The sequence below is a fragment of the Bos indicus genome, chromosome 16, assembly GCF_029378745.1.
Source record: "Bos indicus isolate NIAB-ARS_2022 breed Sahiwal x Tharparkar chromosome 16, NIAB-ARS_B.indTharparkar_mat_pri_1.0, whole genome shotgun sequence".
Lineage (NCBI taxonomy): Eukaryota > Metazoa > Chordata > Mammalia > Artiodactyla > Bovidae > Bos > Bos indicus.
Window position 1 is genome coordinate 13,663,431 of NC_091775.1, and position 20,090 is coordinate 13,683,520.

Here is a 20,090-nt window from a genome sequence, read left to right on the forward strand (position 1 = left end):
CATTACTAGGAACAAAGCTAGTGGAGAAGATGGAATTCCAGCTGAGCTATTTCAAATCCTAAAAGATGATGCTGTGAAAGTGCTACACTCAATATGCCAGCAAATTTGGAAAACTCAGCAGTGGCCCCAGGACTGGAAAAGGTCAGTTTTCATTCCAATCCCAAAGAAAGGCAATGCAAAAGAATGTTCAACCTTCTGCACAACTGCACTCGTTTCTCATGCCAGCAATGTCATGCTCAAAATCCTCCAAGCTAGGCTTCAATAGTACGTGAACCAAGAATTTCCAGATGTACAAGCTGGATTTAGAAAAGGCAGAGGAACCAGAGATTAAATTGCCAACATCCACTGGATCATAGAAAAAGCAAGAGAATTCCTGAAAAACATCTACTTCTGCTTCACTGACTATGCTAAATCTTTTGACTGTGTGGATCACAACAAGCTGTGGAAAATTCTTAAAGAGATGGGAATACCAGACCACCTGACCTGCGTCCTGAGAAACCTGTATGCAGGTCAAGAAGCAACAGCTGGAACTGAACATGAAATAGCAGCCTGGTTCAAAATTGGGAAAGGAGTGTATCAATTCTGTATATTGTTGCCTTATTTATTTATTTTATATGCAGAGAACATCATGCAAAATGCCAGGCTGAATGAATCACAAGTAGGAATCAAGATTGCCAGGAGAAATATCAATAAACTCAGATATGCAGATGACACTACTCTTATGGAAGAAAGCAATGAGAAACTAAAGAGCCTCTTGATGAAGGTGAAAGAGGAGAGTGAAAAAGCTGGCTTAAAACTCAACATTTAAAAAACTAAGATCAAGGCATCAAGTCCCATCACTTCACAGCATATAGATGATAAAACAATGGAAACAGTGACAGAATATAGTTTATTTTCTTGGGCTCCAAAATTGCTGCAGATGATGACTGTAGTCATGAAATTAAAAGACACTTGCTCCTTGGAAGAAAAGCTATGACAAACCTACACAATATATGAAAAAGCAGAGACATTACTCTGTCAACCAAGGTCCATCTAATCAAAGCTATGGTTTTCCAGTAGTCATTCATGTATGGATGTGAGCTGGACCATAAAGAAGGCTGAGCTTTGAAGAACTGATGTTTTTGAACTGTCGTGCTGTAGAAGACTCTTGAGAGTCCCTTGGACTGCAAGGAGATGAAACCAGTCAATCCTAAAGGAAATCAACTCTGAATATTCATTGGAAGGACTGATGCTGAAACTGAAGCTTCCATACTTTGGCCATTTGAAGCGAAGAGCTGACTAATTGGAAAAGACCCTGATGCTGGGAAAGATTGAAGGCAGGAGGAGAAGGGGACTACACAGGAGGAGGCATTGGATGGCATCACCGACTCAATGAACTCAATGAGTTTGAGCAAGTTCCAGAAGATGGTGAAGGACAGGGAGCCTGGTGTGCTGCAGTCCATGGGGCCACAGTCAAACAACAACAAAGGCTTTTGCAGGGTTCTCAAGTTTGTACATATACAGACATTCAGTTGCTATTTCAGGTTCTTGCCCCACAGTAACCATTTTTAAATAGCTTTTGGTTTGTCTTTATATTGCTTCACGAGAGTAAATTTATATCTTTATTCCTGATTTGAAAGCATTTTTTTTAAAATTTGAAAAGTAGAAGGACTTTCACACAGAGTCATGTAGTTGTATGTCCTGGTTCTGTAGTGAGACAGCTGTACCATACAGGAGATTGCTTCCTTTTGTGCTAATAGAGACTCAGAGCATAGGACTTCTAGTTAGAAAAATCAATTATTACAAATCTTCAAGGAGACATACTGGAATATTATAATAAAAATAGAATATGATCTCATTCATATAGTGCTTTTCAGAATATATAGCAATTTCACTATGAATTAATTAATTGATTTTCACAATAATCTTTTGACTTTATCTCCATTTTACAAGTCAGAAATTGAAGCCTAGGGACAGAAATGCTTTGTTCAAGGACTTGCATTTACTTGTCAGCTAATTACTGATGGAGATTAGGGAAGAATTCAAGCTATCTGCCTCTAGCTCCACGTTGTAATGATGCTGCTTCTCAAATTACTTGCAAATACACATGAAACCCTTGTGTCTTAAGCCATGTCTTCTGGAGTTGTTTACATCACTCCAAGTAAATTTTTGAAGTAGGAAACCTTCTACTTCCTTTTTGAAGATTCACAGAACAAAATAACATTAAATCAAGTCTTTGAAAATTTCTGCACTTTTTGAAATCTGTGTAATGTTGTATTTTAAATGTTTCCAATTTTATAGACCATAGAATACCCCCCAAGTCCCCTGAATCTGGACTAAGCCTGAAAGGTGTCAAAACTGTAAGGCTTGTTCAAGTGTGGGTGAGTGGATTTCATGGCAGCTTCAATAAGCAACTATTTTTTTGACATAGACCATGCTTGAGAATTACATTTGGTTTAGATGGACGTCTATGATGTGTCATGTCAGAAGCCGAATTTTGAACATCAACTGTGTTGCAATTTGATCCAGTCAATTCTTTAGCAACTTAATCAGGCCCCATTTTTTTTTTTTTAAAGACATTTACTGGTAATGTTTTCCTCATAGAAAACTTCACCCATATTTAGTTAACAGACTAACAGGAGAATCTACAGCAGCTGAGAGGTGCTTCTGTGTGTTCCTAGCAACGGGGAAACCATGACACAGCAGGGCCTCAGCAGGAACTGTCTGCATTTTGTCATCTGTGATGAGGTAAGTTGATCCTGGAGATAAATGAATCTGAGATATAAAGAAGGATTTACCCCTGGAAAATATGCTCTGCACTAAAACAGTGGTAAGTGTGGATGTGAGCAGAACAGAACACATGGTAATAGAAAGTCTTGGGTTTTCAGAAAATTTATGTACAGAGTAATAAAGAATGAATACTACAGTTCTTTTAATCCAATTTTCTGTTGATGGGCAGGACTGTGTTCCCTCCTGGTTGTTTGACCTGAGGCCAAACTATGGTGGAGGTACTGAAGATAATGGGGACCTCCTTCAAAAGGTCCCATGCATACACTGCTGTGCTGAGTGCCCCCGACCCTGCAGCAGGCCACCGCTGACCCGCGCCTCTGCTGGGGACTCCTGGACACTCACAGGCAAGTCTGGGTCAGTCTCTTTTGGGGTCACTGCTCCTTTCTCCTGGGTCGTAGTGTGTAAAAGGAAATTTGTGCACATCAAGAGAAAATTGGATTAAAGATTTACTGAGCAAGGCCCAGCCCATCAGAACAAGACCCAGTTTCCCTCTCAGTCAGTCTCTCCATCAGGAAGCTTCCATAAGCTTTTTATCCTTATCCTTGGCATGACATTGACATTGAAGTCACTCAGTCGTGTCCGACCCTTTGAGACCCCATGGACTGTAGCCTACTAGGCTCCTCCGTCCATGGAATTTTCCAGGCAAGAGTACTGGAGTGGGTTGCCATTTCCTCCTCCAGGATATCTTCCCGACCCAGGGATTAAACCCGGGTCTCCCGCATTGTAGGCAGACGCTTTACCATCTGAGCCACCAGGGAAGTCCTTATCCTTAAGAGGGCCAACAGAACAAAAACCATAATCACAGAAAACTAATCAAACTGATCACATGGACCACAGCCTTGTCTAGCTCAATGAGAAAATGACCATGCTGTGTAGGGCCACCCAAGACAGACGGGTCCTGGTGGAGAGTTCTGACAAAACGTGGTCCACTGGAGAAGGGAATGGCAAACCACTTCAATATTCTTACCTTGAGAACTCCATCAACATTATGAAAAGGCAAAAAGATACTACACTGAAAAATGAACCCCCCAGGTTGGTAGGTGCCCAATATGCTCCTAGATATCAGTGGAAAAATAACTCCAGAAAGAATGAAGAGATGGAGGCAAAGCAAAAACAACACGCAGTTGTGGATGTGACTGGTGATGGAAGTAAAGTCTGATGCTGTAAAGAACAATAATGAATAGGAACCTGGAATGTTAGGTCCATGAATCAAGGCAAATTGGAAGTGGTCAAACAGGAGATAGCAACAGTGAACATCGACATTTTAGCAATCAGTGAGCTAAAATGGACTGGAATGGGTGAATTTAACTCAGATGACCATTATATCTACTACTGTGGGCAAGATTCCCTTTGAAGAAATGGAGTAGCCATCATAGTCAACAAAAGAGTCTGAAATGCAGTACTTGGATGCAATCTCAAAAACAACAGAATGATCTCTCTTCGTTTCCAACGCAAACCATTCAGTATCACAGTAATCCAAGTCTATATCCCAACCAGTAATGCTGAAGAAGCTGAAGTTGAATGGTTCTATGAAGACCTCTGTCCATGGCAAGAATACTGGAGTAGGTTGCCATTTCCTTCTCCAGGGTATCTTCCCAACCCAGGGATGGAGCCTGAGTCTCCTGCATTGGCAGGTGGATTCTTTAGCACGGAGCCACCTGGGAAGCCCAGAGAAACACTGGCACCCTTGTAAACTGAAGTCACAGTTCACCTTACTGTGTAAACCCAAAAACCAGAGAGATTTGATCGGGAGGTGGATACAGACTTCGTCTCTTTAAAACATTCAGAACCCTGATATCCTTTAAATTAGGATGCAGAGAAATACAAAACAAAATGGATTTTGTAAGCAAACCAGAAAACCACAGTTGTGAGGAAAATTTTCACAGAATGGGATTTCAGGAGCTAAGAGGCGGATCAAGTGTTCTGTTGATTGCAAATCATGGGGTAAGCCGACATCGCCTGGCCAAGCTGTGGAGTGTCCCCAAAACTAGAACTGTAGCGAAGGCATCCAGTGTGTTTTGAGATAGGATGGTAGTGGTTTAGTCACTAGGTCATGTCTGACTCTTGTGATCCCATAGATGGTAGCCTACCAGGCTCCTCTGTCAACGAGGCAAGAATACCAGAGTGGGTTGCCATCCGCCTACTTCGGGGGATCTTCCTGAGCCAGGGATCGAACCTGCATCTTCTGCATTGGCAGGCAGATTCTTTATTTCTGACCCACCAGGGGAGCCCTTTTTATCAGATATCACACACCAAAGTGGAGAATAGACATGGAAAGTTAGGAAGGGCAAAGTCTAAGGATTTAGGAAAATGATTTTAATCGACACAATATTTATAAAATTATTAAAGAATTTAATTTTTGAATGAAGATACTGGGAAATCAGGTTGAATAATTAAAACTGATTATTTTCAACTCACTTTCCATATTTATTGGAAATTTACAATGAAACTTATATGCATATATTTTAAAAATCATTCTAGAAACCAAGTCTCCATTTCAATGTTAGATTTTGGAAAAGGAACAGCAAATTAAATCCAAAGATATAAAGGGAGGAAAAGAATATGATACCAAAGAGATTAAACAGAGCAAACACACAGTCAAAAAAAGAGTATTAGTAAAGTGAAACTTGCTAAATTAAAAAGATGAATAAAATTGCTGAACCCTTAGCACATGTGTGTAATGCTGAAAGATAGACAATCTCCTTTCACGCAGAAACAAGGCTAGCATGGCGTCACTACCTTGTCTCCTGATAGTGGAGGCCCCGAGGAACACATTAAGAAAAAGAAAACACTTTAATGCTAGCACAGTAAGAAACTGGCATTCTGTGCATAAGATATAATCATGAAGTGAAAGTGAAAGTGTTAGTATCTCAATCATTTCTGACTCTTTGGGACACCTCGGACTATATAGCCCACCAGGCTCCCCTGTCCATGGAATTCTCCAGGCAAGAATACTGGAGTGGGTTACCATTCCCTTCTCCAGGGGATCTTCCCAACCTAGGGATAAAACCTGAGTCTCCTGCATTGCTGGAGGATTCTTTAGCATCTGAGCCACCAGAGAAGTCCAAGATATAATCATTTATACAGAAAATTCAAGGTTTTACACATAAACAGTATCAACAAAAGAGAGAATGTAGCAAGTTTGCTGACTTTAGCCAGTGTGCAGAAATTGTTGTATTTGCATACACCAGTAACACAGTTAGAAATTAAACTTTAAGAACAAGGTACTATTTAAGAAAACATAAAAATTCCTAATTCCTAATTCTAGGTGCAAGAACTCTATGTAGACCATTTTAAAACATGTTCTACAAGAATTCTATGTAAAACATTGTAAAACATTTTCAAAACAATTCGATATATTGAATTCATGGATCTTAAGACAATTCATCCTTGTAAAGGTGGCAATTTTAAGAAAATTTATTGATACCCTTCAGTCAAAATCCCAGTAAATATTTGTTGTTTGGGGGGTTTGTTTTGTTAATGTGTGTGTGTGTGAAAAAGCGGTTTTTGTTTCAAAGTTGGTAGCCAGTTTTCTTACAAGTCTCATGTATTACCCAATTTTTAAATCCCGAGCACTGCATCAACTGCACTTGGTGGGTCAGAGGGCCCATTCATCGCAGAAGGTGCTGGCACCCGACTCCAGTACTCTTGCCTGGAAAATCCCATGGACGGAGGAGCCTGGTGGGCTGCAGTCCATGGGGTCGCTAAGAGTCGGACACGACTGAGCGACTTCACTTTCACTTTTCACTTTCATGCATTGGAGAAGGAAATGGCAACCCACTCCAGTGTTCTTGCCTGGAGAATCCCAGGGACGGGGGAGCCTGGTGGGCTGCCATCTCTGGGGTCCCACAGAGTCGGACATGACTGAAGCGACTTGGCAGCAGGGCCCATTCACGTGTTCCCAGGCCCCTGTGTGCCAGGCACTACATGTGGTCACTGTGGTACCAAGGTGCGCTTCTGCCTTGTTCTAACGATTCATGGATGGTTTCATTCTTTTCCAAATTAAAACAAATCCATGCATGTGTTGTTACATAGTTTTGCTTTAAAATTTATATAGGTCTGTGGTGGAAAATGTGCTTATCAATTTTATGAAACTAATAAGCTAAAACAAATGCATCATATTTTAGCTAAAATTTGTTCCCTTACATACGAAGAGTCATTGTTCTACTCTTTTCATTGGTGGCTGCCACAGGAAAAACTGAAAAAATGTGACTTCTACCCATGTTCAAAAAGCAGACAGACCAAGAATCTCGTGCCTTGTCTGGTAGGTACTGATTTTCTACTGTATCTGTCTGCCCTCTAGTGGTTGTAGAGCAAAGTCCAAGGAAAAGTTCTGTAGGTCAGAATCAGGTGATTAATTTTTGAGAAACATTATTATTTTAATTTAGCCTGACTTTCTGTGTAATGTATTATACATTTAGAAATCTGGGACACATCAATAGTTTAGACATGGGCACAAACTTGTTCAGTGCTCTTAAACATAGTGTTATCAGGTACACAAGATTTTTGTTATTGTTTAGTTGCTAACTCCGGAGAAGGCAATGGCACCCCACTCCGGTACTCTTGCCTGGAGAATCCCAGGGACGGGGGAGCCTGGTGGGCTGCCGTCTATGGGGTCGCACAGAGTCGGACACGACTGAAGCGACTTAGCAGCAGTAGCAGCAGAAGTTGCTAACTCATGTCTGACTCTTTTGTGACCCCGACTCTTTTGCGACCCGGTGAATTGTAGCCCACCAGGCTCCTCTGTCTATGGGATTTCCCAGGCAAGAATACTGGGAAGAAGAATACTGGGAGAAGAATCCATTTCTTTCTCCAGGGAATCTTCCCAACCAAGGGATCAAACCCATGTATTGATCCATTGGCAAGTGGATTCTTTACCACTGAGCTACTTTTTAGCTAAATCCTAAAAGACTCATGTCAAAATAAAAATTACATTACAATGGAACCAAATCAAAATGATAATTATAGATAAATTGTTCGAGCTCTTACACATTGTGCTAAGCCCTTTGCATATATTTTCTGATTTTATCTGCACAGCAGTCAGGTAGCAGGTCACCATTGTACAGAGGGAAACTTGGGCTTAATGTGACTAAGATCAAGTATGTGATATCACTCATATGTGGAATCTAAAAAATAAAACCAGCTGGTGAATATGACAAAAAGGAAGCAGACTCACAGGAGGGGGAAGGAAATGGGGCAAGATAGGGATAGGTGGTTAAGAGGCACAAACTGCTGTGTATAAAACAAATAACAAGGATGTACTGTATAATACAGGGAATATAGGCAGTATTTTAGAACTACAAATGGAATATACCCTTTAAAATTGTGATACACTATGCTGTACACCCGGAGAAGGCAATGGCACCCCACTCCAGTACTCTTGCCTAGAAAATCCATGGACGGAGGAGCCTGGTGGGCTGCAGTCCATGGGGTCGCTAAGAGTCGGACACGACTGAGCGACTTCACTTTCACTTTTCACTTTCATGCATTGGAGAAGGAAATGGCAACCCACTCCAGTGTTCTTGCCTGGAGAATCCCAGGGATGGGGAAGCCTGGTGGGCTGCCATCTATGGGGTCGCATAGAGTTGGACACAACTGAAGCGACTTAGCAGCAGCAGCATGCTGTACACCTGTAATTTATAATATTGTACATGAACTATATCTCAATTTTAAAAGTTAAAAGAGGTCAAATATAAATAATAATAATAATAATAGCTAACAAGACTCTTGAGAGTCCCTTGGACTGCAAGGAGATCCCACCAGTCCATCCTTAAGCAAATCAGTCCTGAATGTTTATTGGAAGGACTGATGTTGAAGCTGAAACTTCAATACTTTGGCCACCTGATGTGAAGAACTAGCTCATTGGAAAAGACACTGATGCTGAGAAAGATTGAAGGCGGGAGGAGAAGGGGACAACAGAGGACGAGATGGTTGGATGGCATCACCAACTCAAAGGACATGAGTTTGAGTAAACTCCAGGAGTTGGTGATGGATAGGGAAGCCTGGTATGCTGCAGTTCATGGGGCTGCAAAGAGTCAGACATGACTGAGCAACTGAACTGAAATGAACTGAATAGCTAACATCTTTCAAATAATGTTTAAGTGCCCCAAACCCTGTTAAGCGCTTAGTAGGTCTGTATTCAGCAGAAGAGACTCAGCACTCACCTAGGAGGGCTCCCACCTCCGAGGTTCACCCTGATGCCAGACCACTAGCCTCAGATCAGATCAGATGAGGTCAGTCGCTCAGTCGTGTCCGACTCTTTGCAACCCCATGAATCGCAGCACACCAGGCCTCCCTGCCCATCAACAACTCCCGGAGCTCACTCAGACTCACGTCCATCGAGTCAGTGATGCCATACAGCCATCTCATCCTCTGTCGTCCCCTTCTCCTCCTGCCCCCAATCCCTCCCAGCATCAGAGTCTTTTCCAATGAGTCAGCTCTTCGCATGAGGTGGCCAAAGTACTGGAGTTTCAGCTTTAGCATCATTCCTTCCAAAGAAATCCCAGAGCTGATCTCCTTCAGAATGGACTGGTTGGATCTCCTTGCAGTCCAAGGGACTCTCAAGAGTCTTTTCCAACACCACACTTCAAAAGCATCAATTCTTCGGCGCTCAGCTTTCTTCACAGTCCAACTTTCACATCCATACATGACCATAGGAAAAACCATAGCCTTGACTAGACGAACCTTTGTTGGCAAAGTAATGTCTCTGCTTTTGAATGTGCTATCTAGGTTGGTCATAACTTTCCTTCCAAGGTGTAAGCATCTTTTAATTTCATGGCTGCAGTCACCATCTGCAGTGATTTTGGAGCCCAGAAAAATAAAGTCTGGCACTGTTTCCACTGTTTCCCCATCTATTTCCCATGAAGTGGTGGGACCGGGATGCCATGATCTTCGTTTTCTAAATGTTGAGCTTTAAGCCAACTTTTTCACTCTCCACTTTCACTTTCATCAAGAGGCTTTTGAGTTCCTCTTCACTTTCTGCCATAAGGGTGGTATCATCTGCATATCTGAGGTGATTGAGATTTCTCCCAGCAATCTTGATTCCAGCTTGTGTTTCTTCCAGTCCAGCGTTTCTCATGATGTACTCTGCATATAAGTTAAATAAACACGGTGACAATATACAGCCTTGACGAACTCCTTTTCCTATGTGGAACCAGTCTGTTGTTCCATGTCCAGTTCTAAGTGTTGCTTCCTGACCTGCATACAAATTTCTCAAGAGGCAGTTCTAACTGTTGCTTCCTGACCTGCATACAGATTTCTCAAGAGGCAGATCAGGTGTTCTGGTATTCCCATCTCTTTCAGAATTTTCCAGTTTATTGTGATCCACACAGTCAAAGGCTTTTGCATAGTTTTTCTGGATGTTTTTCTGGAACTCTCTTGCTTTTTCCATGATCCAGTGGATGTTGGCAATTTGATCTCTGGTTCCTCTGCCTTTTCTAAAACCAGCTTGAACATCAGGAAGTTTACGGTTCACATATTGCTGAAGCCTGGCTTGGAGAATTTTGAGCATTACTTTACTAGCGTGTGAGATGAGTGCAATTGTGCGGTAGTTTGAGCATTCTGTGGCATTGCCTTTCTTTGGGATTGGAATGAAAACTGACCTTTTCCAGTCCTGTGGCCACTGCTGAGTTTTCCAAATTTGCTGGCATATTGAGTGCAACACTTTCACAGCATCATCTTTCAGGATTTGGAATAGCTCAACTGGAAATCCATCACCTCCACTAGCTTTGTTCGTAGTGATGCTTTCTAAGGCCCACTTGACTTCATAAAGTCCGGACAGCAGACTCAGTCTGCTGCAGGAGACCTCCAGCTCCGACACCTCGCCTCTCAGCAGAGGTGGCTGAGCTGCAGGAACAGGGTGTCTTGCTCCTGGTCCAGTTTCTGGCTCTGGTGGACAGAAGAGGACTCATGCCAGAGGCCTAGGTGCCAGGGGAGCGATTGGGGGAGAGGGGAGGTCAGCTTTCCGGCCTCAGTGGACCAGCAAGGAGCAGAGGGAACAGGTGGGGTGGATGCGGGGAACCGACCACATCACCCACGATGTCCTGTCTGTCCAGGCCCCGCAGAGCTCTGATATTTGTGCTTCTGTATTTTGTAGATGAAGGGGAGAGGCTCCGCAGCTGAAATGATAGCCTGGAGGGTCAGGAGAGTAAACGGTCCCTCCTTTTTTTCAAAGCACGGGCCTGTCCCGCGCTTCCTGATTTGACCGCGTGAGTTAGCGTGCGTTCTAGGTTAGAATAATGTGGGAATGGTGACCTGCAGTGGACACGTTTTTCTTCATCCTTTTCTCAGGAAAAAACCCACAGATTCAAAGAGAAGTGCATTGAAGATGCTGCTCTCCTGTTCCCTCCTTGGGTGAGTTGGCTGCCAGGCTTGGGATAAATAGAGAAAAACACATGCAGCTCTTCTGCTTGGGGTCTTGCAGGAAAAACAAGTATGTTCACTTGCAAGCTTGCCAGGCAGATGGAGCTCCCAGTGTTGCTGGCTCAGCTGGCATTTTTGTAGGAATCAAGGGGTTTCATCTAGAGGGAATCAGAGGTGGTGGGGTGGTGGTGAGGGAAGTGGCAGAGTGGCAGATACCGTTCCCCTCAGTCCAGCCGGGCTCACCTGTGCTCCATGTGCTCAGCGGACGTGGTTCTCAGCTTCACAGGGTGGTGTGGATCCACAGCAGGCCAGTGTGACCTCTCACCTCTGGAATAAGGACCCTGACAGAGGGCCCATCAGGACTGAAAACAGAACTGCAGTATTTTGTGGCAACCTTTGCACAGTCATTTCTTGACTGTGCCTTAAGAAAATGCCCTTGACTCCTGTGGATATTCCTGGGCAGCAAGCGAGAGGTGGGGATCCTGATTGTTGTATCTTTTGAGGCACAGTTGTTTGTGTGTGTGTGTGTGTGTGTGTGTGTGTGTGTTTGTATATATATGTCTGTATGTGTATATATATATATGTTTGTATATACACATATTTTTGCAAGGCTAGTTGAAAGCATTGGCCTTTGTCCTCATCCAAGAGTACATTGGAAGCATTTGGGAGCTTCTAAAAACTTCATAAGCTAATGCTACATCCGTGGTGGCTGTAATTTAATGAATCATAATAGAAAGAAAGAAAAGAAAATGGAGTTGCTCAGCCATGTCCAACTCTTTGCAACCCTATGGACTGTAGCCCACCAGGCTCCTCTGTCCACGGGGGTTCTCCTGGCAAGAATACTGGAGTGGACTCCCATTTCCTTCTCCAGGATATCTTCCCAACCCACAGACCAAACCCAAGTCTCCTACATTGCAGGCGGACTCTCTACCCTCTGAATCACCAGGGAAACCGGAATGGGGCTCAAAAATGCACATTTTGAAAATTCTCTGGCATGAGGGTGAGCTCACCCTCACTGTGAATCATTAGCTTAAAATGGGTAGTACTGTGATATCTTCACAAGGAACTGAAGTCAGATTCGGAGTTGTAACGACAACTTAAATAAGATTCAGTCACAAGTTAGTGAAGTCAGTTTCCTGAATTAGAAATAGGTCGTTTGGATTTTGGACCTGGAGATTTAAAAGTGTCAGAATCAAGGATGTAATATTTGTAGGGAAATTATTTCTTGCCTTTGATAGATACCTGCCATTTTTTAAAAGGGCATGCCTATTAAAGAGCTAAAGTGCCCTCTAGTGGCTCAACTCTAAATTACATTTTAGTGAAAAGATTTATGTGAAAAGGGCGAGGGGAAAGAATTCTTTGGAGTCCAGGGTTTTTAATTCACAATATTAGAAGCTGTGATTTGAAAATGAGATGGGGATGCCATGAGATGCATCTTATATCTGAAATTTCCTGCCAAAATTGGTGTTAAATTATTTCCACTCTCAAACGTCAGGTGCATTAGGGGTGTGTCTCACCTCTGGAGGTCCGTGTTTCACTTATTGTAATCTGGGCTGGCCTCCTTAGACTCACTTCCCACTGAAAGGCACCAGGATTATATCTTCTGAGTTGACACAGAAGAACAGTCACATATTTTTGGAAGTCTTTGTTTGTTGATCATGAGGATCATGCATTAATTTAGCCAACAAATACTAATCCAGGAGCTCTTTCGTGCCAGCGCTGCCCTGGGCCTTGGGATTCCAGAGGTCCACTAGACAGAGGGGCCTCTGTTCTCAGGGATGTGTGTGAGGTGTGTGTGGAGAGAAGACCAACAAGACCCAAGTCACACCCCGCCCAGCTCACAATCACCCCTCGATAGTAAACGCCATCCATGTAGACCATCTGGTGTGCTTTGAGGGGCATAAATGTGGGGGTGCTTTAAGATCTGGTGGACGGGCCGGCAGCAGGATCATCAGGGAGAGACTGAGGTGCCATTGGAGAGGAGCTATGAAGGAAGTCAGCTGAGTGGAAAATAGGAAAAGAACAACCCACAGGGAAAGAGCAGAAGGGGAAGCGTTGAGTGTGTTTCCAAGGAGAGGACAGAAAGCAGAAAAGCCTACGGGCAGTGAGGAATGGGGTGAATGGAACAAGAGGAGACTGCTGCCAGCCGGCCTTGTCTGCGGTGCTTGTTCCAAGCTAATGAGCCCACCATTGAAGGTTTTAATGAGCGAGATGTGGAGTGAGTCAGCCGGATTTGCATATGTCAGTCCTGTGCTATGGGGAGTATTGATTGAATGAGGCAAGAGGAGAAACCCATCAACTAGGAAGCAATAGCAACAGCCCAGGCAAGAGACTGAACTCAGGTGGTAGACTTGCAGATGCAGAAAAGTGGACAGGTTTAAGTGCACAGGTGTTCGGGGGGGAAATAGGCAGGTCTTGTTAATGACTTAGATGTGAGGGCTGAGGGAAGGAGGACAGAGGATGACTCTGCAGTGCCAAGGTCCAGCCCCAGCTGATCCAGGGAGTTCGAAGGGGAGACGGAGTTGGCGAATACATTGGCTTTAATTAGATATTAATTAGAGATATAAAGGGGAGAAGGCAATGGCACCCCACTCCAGTAGTCTTGAGTCAGACACGACTGAGCGACTTCACTTTCACTTTTCACTTTCATGCATTGGAGGAGGAAATGGCAACCCACTCCAGTGTTCTTGCCTGGAGAATCCCAGGGATGGCAGGGCCTGGTGGGCTGCCGTCTATGGGGTCGCATAGAGTTGGACACGACTGAAGCGACTTAGCAGCAGCAGCAGCAGAGATATAAAAAGTAATAGAATGAGGATAGCTCAGTAGGAAAATTCAGTGGAGAAAAGAGGCTGAATAGCTTGGTTTACGTGGAAAGCTAATAATTCCAAGGCAAGGAATTTACGTCACCTACATAGGTCGCAGGCGTCCTCCCGTTCTCCCGAAGGAGAGGAGACACTAAGGCCTCCCTGGTCAGATCTTAGAAGCCCAGGCATAATTAGTAGGCTTGACGAGCCTCCACATTCCAGATAATTCAGCCAGAAGGTGAGAGAACGAGCGACATGGGGAGACCAGTCTTTCGAGGAACTGATCCCATTCTTTATTTTCCAGGGTCTGTTTTTATACACTGAGATGTTATACAAAAGTCACGCGGGGACAGCAGTCCTGACTTTTATTAAAGTCAGGTGCTTCATACAAATGTATACAGAGGTCTTAGGGGTGTTACATCATCTTCTGGCCAGGGGGGCCTGCTGACAATTTATGACCCTCTCCTTGTGACAACGGTCAGTCAACAAGAACACTTATTTCTCCGGGGGTGATTATTTTTTAAACAGACACCACCTTCCGAAGGTACCAGATAAAGTTACATTCCTGTGGGATGAGGGTGTAGTGGGTTTTAATTAAGGAAAGAATTTGCTTAGCCTAAGGTCTAACGTGATTAATATCAAAGGTTAATACTTATTTCTTCTATATATTCATTAATGTGTATACGGGCAGGGGATGTGGAGACTTAGCAGTAAACATTGGCTCAACAAATGAAAAACCCTTCACCAATACAATTTCTAATCAGCCCACTATACTTATGCTAATAGTTTTCTAACTTCTCTAAAGAACCTGTTTTTAGAAGGTTTAAAGCATCTTGTGCCTCTCATGGTTGGGAGGCTGTGAGCAATCACATGTGGCCGGACAAGCCTGTCAGGCAGGCTAGAGAACCTTCAGAGGAGTTTGTAGGTTGAAACAATCCTATCACGCCCAGGAATTATTATTAACTAGAGCTCTAAGTTAACTCCTTCTCCTAAGGAGGTGGTGGGGGACAGCCCCCCGGAAAGTCAGAGGTGTAGGTGAGAGCACAAAGTAGTAAAGTAGGCAAGGGGACTCCTGAGGCTCGATCCCGCCTTTGCGTATGTCGAGCCTCCTTCCTCATGACCTTTGCCGCGGGTGGAGGTCTTCACGCTGGCTCCCGGCACTGTAGTATTTGTCTAGAGTCACTGGGTGGAAGGAAGCATAGATTATTGCAATACCTAACCCAGAAGCAGAAGTTGGGATGAAGTGGGAAAGCTCCTTTTGGGCTTGTGACCTTAGAGATGCACATGGCATATTTGCTAGCATGTCAAGAAGAAGCTGGCTCTAAGAATTCAGAGCTCTGGACAGAATTAGGAACCAGGGCTGTACATCTGGCACTCATAATCTAGTCATTCAGTTCAGTTCAGTTCAGTCACTCAGTTGTATCCAAGTCTTTGTGACTCCATGGACTGCAGCACCCCAGGCCTCCCTGTCCATCACCAACTCCCGGGGTCCACCTAAACCCATGTTCATCGAGTTGGTGATGCCATCCAACCATCTCATCCTCTGTCATTCCCTTCTCCTCCTGCCCTCAATCTTTCCCAGCATCAGGGTTTCTTTTTTCTTTTTTCAAATGAGTCAGTTTTTCACACCAGGTGGCCAAAGTATTGAAGTTTCAGCTTCAACATCAGTCCTTCCAATGAACACCCAGGACTGGTGGGATCTCCTTGCAGTCCAAGGGATTCTCAAGAGTCTTCTCCAACACAACAGTTCAAAAGCATCAATTCTTCGGCCCTCAGCTTTCTCTATAGTCCAACTCTCACATCCATACATGACCACTGGAAAAACCATAGCCTTGACTAGACGGACCTTTGTTGGCAAAGTAATGTCTCTGCTTTTCAATATGCAGTCTAGGTTGGTCACAACTTTCCTTCCAAGGAGTAGGAGTAAGCGTCTTTTAATTTCATGGCTGCAGTCACCATCTGCAGTGATTTTGGAGCCCAAAAAATAGCCCAAATCTAGTCATAGGCATTATTTAAAGCCATGGAAATGAATGAAATTATCAAGTAAGACGTTAGAAAAACAGAAGGTGAACTGAAAGTGGGGAAATCTAAACATTCTAAGGTCAGGTGGCTGCAGTGAAGTCATCTGAGCCGGCTGAGGTGAGACACGGAGAAAAGCAAAAGAGCAGGGAATAAAGGGGAGTGTTTCAAGGTGTGAGTGGCAAAGTAGGTGAAATACTGTTGAGTGTAAAGTAAGAAAAGAACTATAAAAACGTCTACAGAATTTTGCAACATGGAAATTTTTGAGAGCTTGACAACAACAATTCAGCAAGAACAATGTGAGAGGAAGCCAGATTTAAACAGGTTGAAAAATGATTGTGCAACATCATCAAGAAGAGATGTCAAATAAAAACTTCCAAGAATTGTGCTGTAACAGGGGAGCAAAGAAATGGGTGGCAACTCAACATTCTTCAACTAATTTCTTTCCCCAAATGGGATTACAAAAGGATGTTTTCATAATGGATCAATTGATAAAGACAGCAATAGAAAATTGATGACGTATTAATGAAGTCTTTGAGAAAATAGCACGGGATGGCAACTAGGTGTGTATGGACGGGCCAGTCCTTAAATAGGAAGGGGGCACCTTTCCATGGGCAGTAGAGACAGCCCATGGGGGCAGGCAAGACTGTGTTCATCTTGAGCTAAGGCCACTTCACCATCTTAAGATCTTGTGCTTTTGAACTACAAGATCACATTTTTTGCCAAAATTTATTTATGCTTTACACATTTGCATAACATAGGGCTAAAAAAAGCTTTCTTTACTCCGTGACTTTTCAGATTCTTTGATTTGCTCATTTGTATTGTAAATTTCTTAGAAGAGAATTTATAGAATGCAATGTTCTCTAAACCCATTTAACCACAAAAATATTTCCTCCTGAACTACCTTTTGTATCTTGGAGGAAGGTTTTCAAGGAACATACCTTGGGAGATTCTGAATAATCAAAAGAACTAGAGTTTTTTATTAAAATTGATTTTTAAAAGGCATTTTTCTTTATTTTGCTTCTCATAAATCCCATTTTTCTAACAGTCACATAAAATGAAGAAAAATTGTATTATATGGTAACTATGTGAGCAATATGGTAAATATGGTAAAAATGCTATTTTTAGCCAGTTCCTGACTTCTCAGTAAACTGAACACTAATAATGTAAGTACTGCCATGTATCAAATATTGACATAGTTGGATTAATCTCTACCACATTTGTTATTCTTTTTTATTTGCTGTCTTTGTTCTTTGTTCCTGTTTTTGTCTTCCACTATTTTATTGCCTTTTTTGGTTTTAATTGAGCATTCTGAGATCCCACTTTTCTCTCCTTTCTTAGCATATCAGTTATACTTCTTTTTGAACTTTTTTAGTGGTTGCCCTAGAATTCTGCGTATGCATTTATAATTCACTCAAGCCCATGTTGGAAAGGCACCACACCACTTCATAGACAGTGTGAGCACCTTATAGTAACAAAATAACCCTATTTCCTCCCTTCAGTCCTTTGTAGCATTCCTTACTTTCATTTCATTTGTATATAAGCACCCTTAAGCACACATGTATATAAAATATAGACATTAGTGTATGTAATCAAATACATTGTTGCCATTATTTTAAACATACTGTTAGTTGTTAGATCAATTAAGAATATGAGGAATAAAATTTTTTATCTTCTCTGACTCTTCACTGATGTTTTTCCTTTCTTTTGTAGATCCCAGTTTCTGACCTATATTATTTTCCTGCCCTCTAAAGACTTTTTTTTTGTTGACATTTCTTGTAAGACGGGTCTATTTGGCAATAGATTCCCTCAATTTTGGTCTGTCTGTGAAAGTTTTTCTTTCTCTTGCCCTTTTGAAGGATAATTTCAAAGGGTACATAAATCTCAGCTGGAGGTTTTTTTTCCTCTAAGAACTTTGAATATTTCACTCCACTTTCTTGTTTGCAAAGTTTCTGAGATGTTGGATGTAATCCTTATTTTTGTTCCTCTGTAGGGAACGTGTTATTTTTCTCTGGCTTCTTTCAAGATTTCTTCTTTATCTTTGATTTTCTGATAGTTTGAAGATGATATGCCCACCTGTAGATTGTGTTGGCATTTACCCTGATGTTTTCTGAGCTTCCTGGATCTGTGTTTTGGTGTCTGACTTTAATTTGGGGAAATTCTCAGTCACTGTTTTTTTCCATTATTTTCATGTTCCCTTCTCTCTTCCATCTCCTTCTGATGTTCCCGATACACGTATGTTATGTATTTTGTGATTGTCTTACAGTCCTTGGATATTCTGTCCTCTTTTCTTCAGTCTTTGTTCTCTTTACTTTTCTCTTTTGGAGGTTTCTAGTGACATGTCCTCAAGCTTACAGAGTCTTTCCTCATCTGTGCATGGCCTACTAACAAGTCTCTCTAAGACATTCTTTATTTCCGTTACAGTGTCTGCTTATCTCTAGCATTTCTTTTCAGTTCTTTCTTAAAGTTTCCATCTCTCTGCTGACATTGCCAATCTGTTCTTGCCTGCTGTCTACTTTGCCCATTTAGAGCCCTTAGCATATTAGTCACTGCTGCTGCTAAGTCACTTCAGTCCTGTCCGACTCTGTGTGACCCCAAAGACGGCAGCCACCAGGCTCCCCCATCCCTGGGATTCTCCAGGCCAGAACACTGGAGTGGGTTGCCATTTCCTTCTCCAATGCAGGAAAGTGAAAAGTGAAAGTGAAGTCGCTCAGTTGTGTCCGACTCTTAGCGACCCCATGAACTGCAGCCTACCAGGCTCCTCTGTCCATGGGATTTTCCAGGCAAGAGTACTGGAGTGGGGTGCCATTGCCTTCTCCGATATTAGTCACAGTTGTCTTAAATTCCCAGTCTCGTAGTTCCAACATCCTTGCCATATCTGGATCTGATGTGTTCTCCTTCTCTTCAGATTGTAGGTTTCTTTGTTTTTTTGACTTTTGGTTTGCATTGTTTTTATTTTGATGGCGAGACATAATGTGCCAGGTAAAAAGACCTGCAATAAATCAGCCTTAGTAACGTGGTGGTGGGGTGGGAGGGGAAGCGTCCTGTAGCCCTGTGATTAGATCTCAGAATTCAATGAGCTAATGCCTCTGGGCTATGTGAGCCTCACAAGTGATCCTGAGTTTTCTCTCCCCTCTTAGGTGGGACAGGATGGCTAGAGTGGGCTGGAGTTGGGTATTTGTCTTCTCAGCTCAGTTTCGTTCTGACGATCCCCCAGCAGGACAGACTCAGGTTAACTAGTTTCCCCTGAGGGCAGCCCTGTTTAGAACAGAGTACTCTGGTGTACTCCAGATGGTTATTTTCCCCCCCTCTCACTGCTGAAGCCCAAGCAGATTTTTCTCTGATATTTACTGTGGAAGCCTTGTCGAGGTCCTGGAGGTAATGTCACGAAACTGTAGGGAATGCCTGTGACTCTGTTTACCTGGAATGTTTAACTTTCAGCATTGTCCCCACAGTCTCCAGCAATTCATTAGGGACACTGTGGAGTTCCCACCCCAGCGTGGGTCCCATGGCTGTTACGCTCATGCTTTCTGCTTCAGTAAACTATGTCTCCCTGTATGTGACAGACTGCCTTTCTGGTCTTGGGGCAGCGTTTTTGCCTGTGTCTTCATCTCTCTCCAAGAAGAGCTGTTGATTTTTCAGTCTATTCAGTTTTTCACTTGTTCTTGGGAGGGAGTGGCAACTTCCAAACTCCTCGCATATGGAACCAGAAACCAGAAATCTCCCCTTTCCTCTAATATTAAACTGTGAATAAAGCTGCATTCATTTAGAAAGAGAAATTTAAAATATAGCACAGTCAAATATCACCTATACTTTGAGTGCCATATTTAGGATCTTCCAAACTGCCTAATATAATATAGAATCTTCCAAATAGAAGGCATTTTATAAGTACTTATTGAATGAAGAGATAAATGAATGAACTTCCATTTACCATGACCATTTATTATTTATTCTGAAATGAGGAATTAAGTATCTTTTAAAAACTGTTTTAATTGAAATACAGTTGACGTACAATATTACATTAATTTTCAGTGTACTGCATAGTGATTTGATATTTGCATATATGATGAAATTATCACCACAGTAAGTCTAGTAACCATCTGTCTCCATACAAACTCATTACAATGTTCATTTATT

The 20,090-nt window shown here is 42.7% G+C and overlaps 1 long non-coding RNA gene across 1 annotated transcript in view; it reads left to right on the forward strand.

Annotated features, from left to right (window-relative positions):
- The first annotated feature begins 5,177 nt into the window (after positions 1-5,177).
- LOC109570802 (uncharacterized) overlaps positions 5,178-20,090 on the forward strand; it is an 88,710-nt gene continuing 73,797 nt past the window's right edge. Inside the window, exon 1 of the long non-coding RNA XR_002182555.2 lies at positions 5,178-7,033. This is a non-coding gene — a long non-coding RNA (uncharacterized lncRNA). The remainder of the gene's footprint in view (positions 7,034-20,090) is intronic.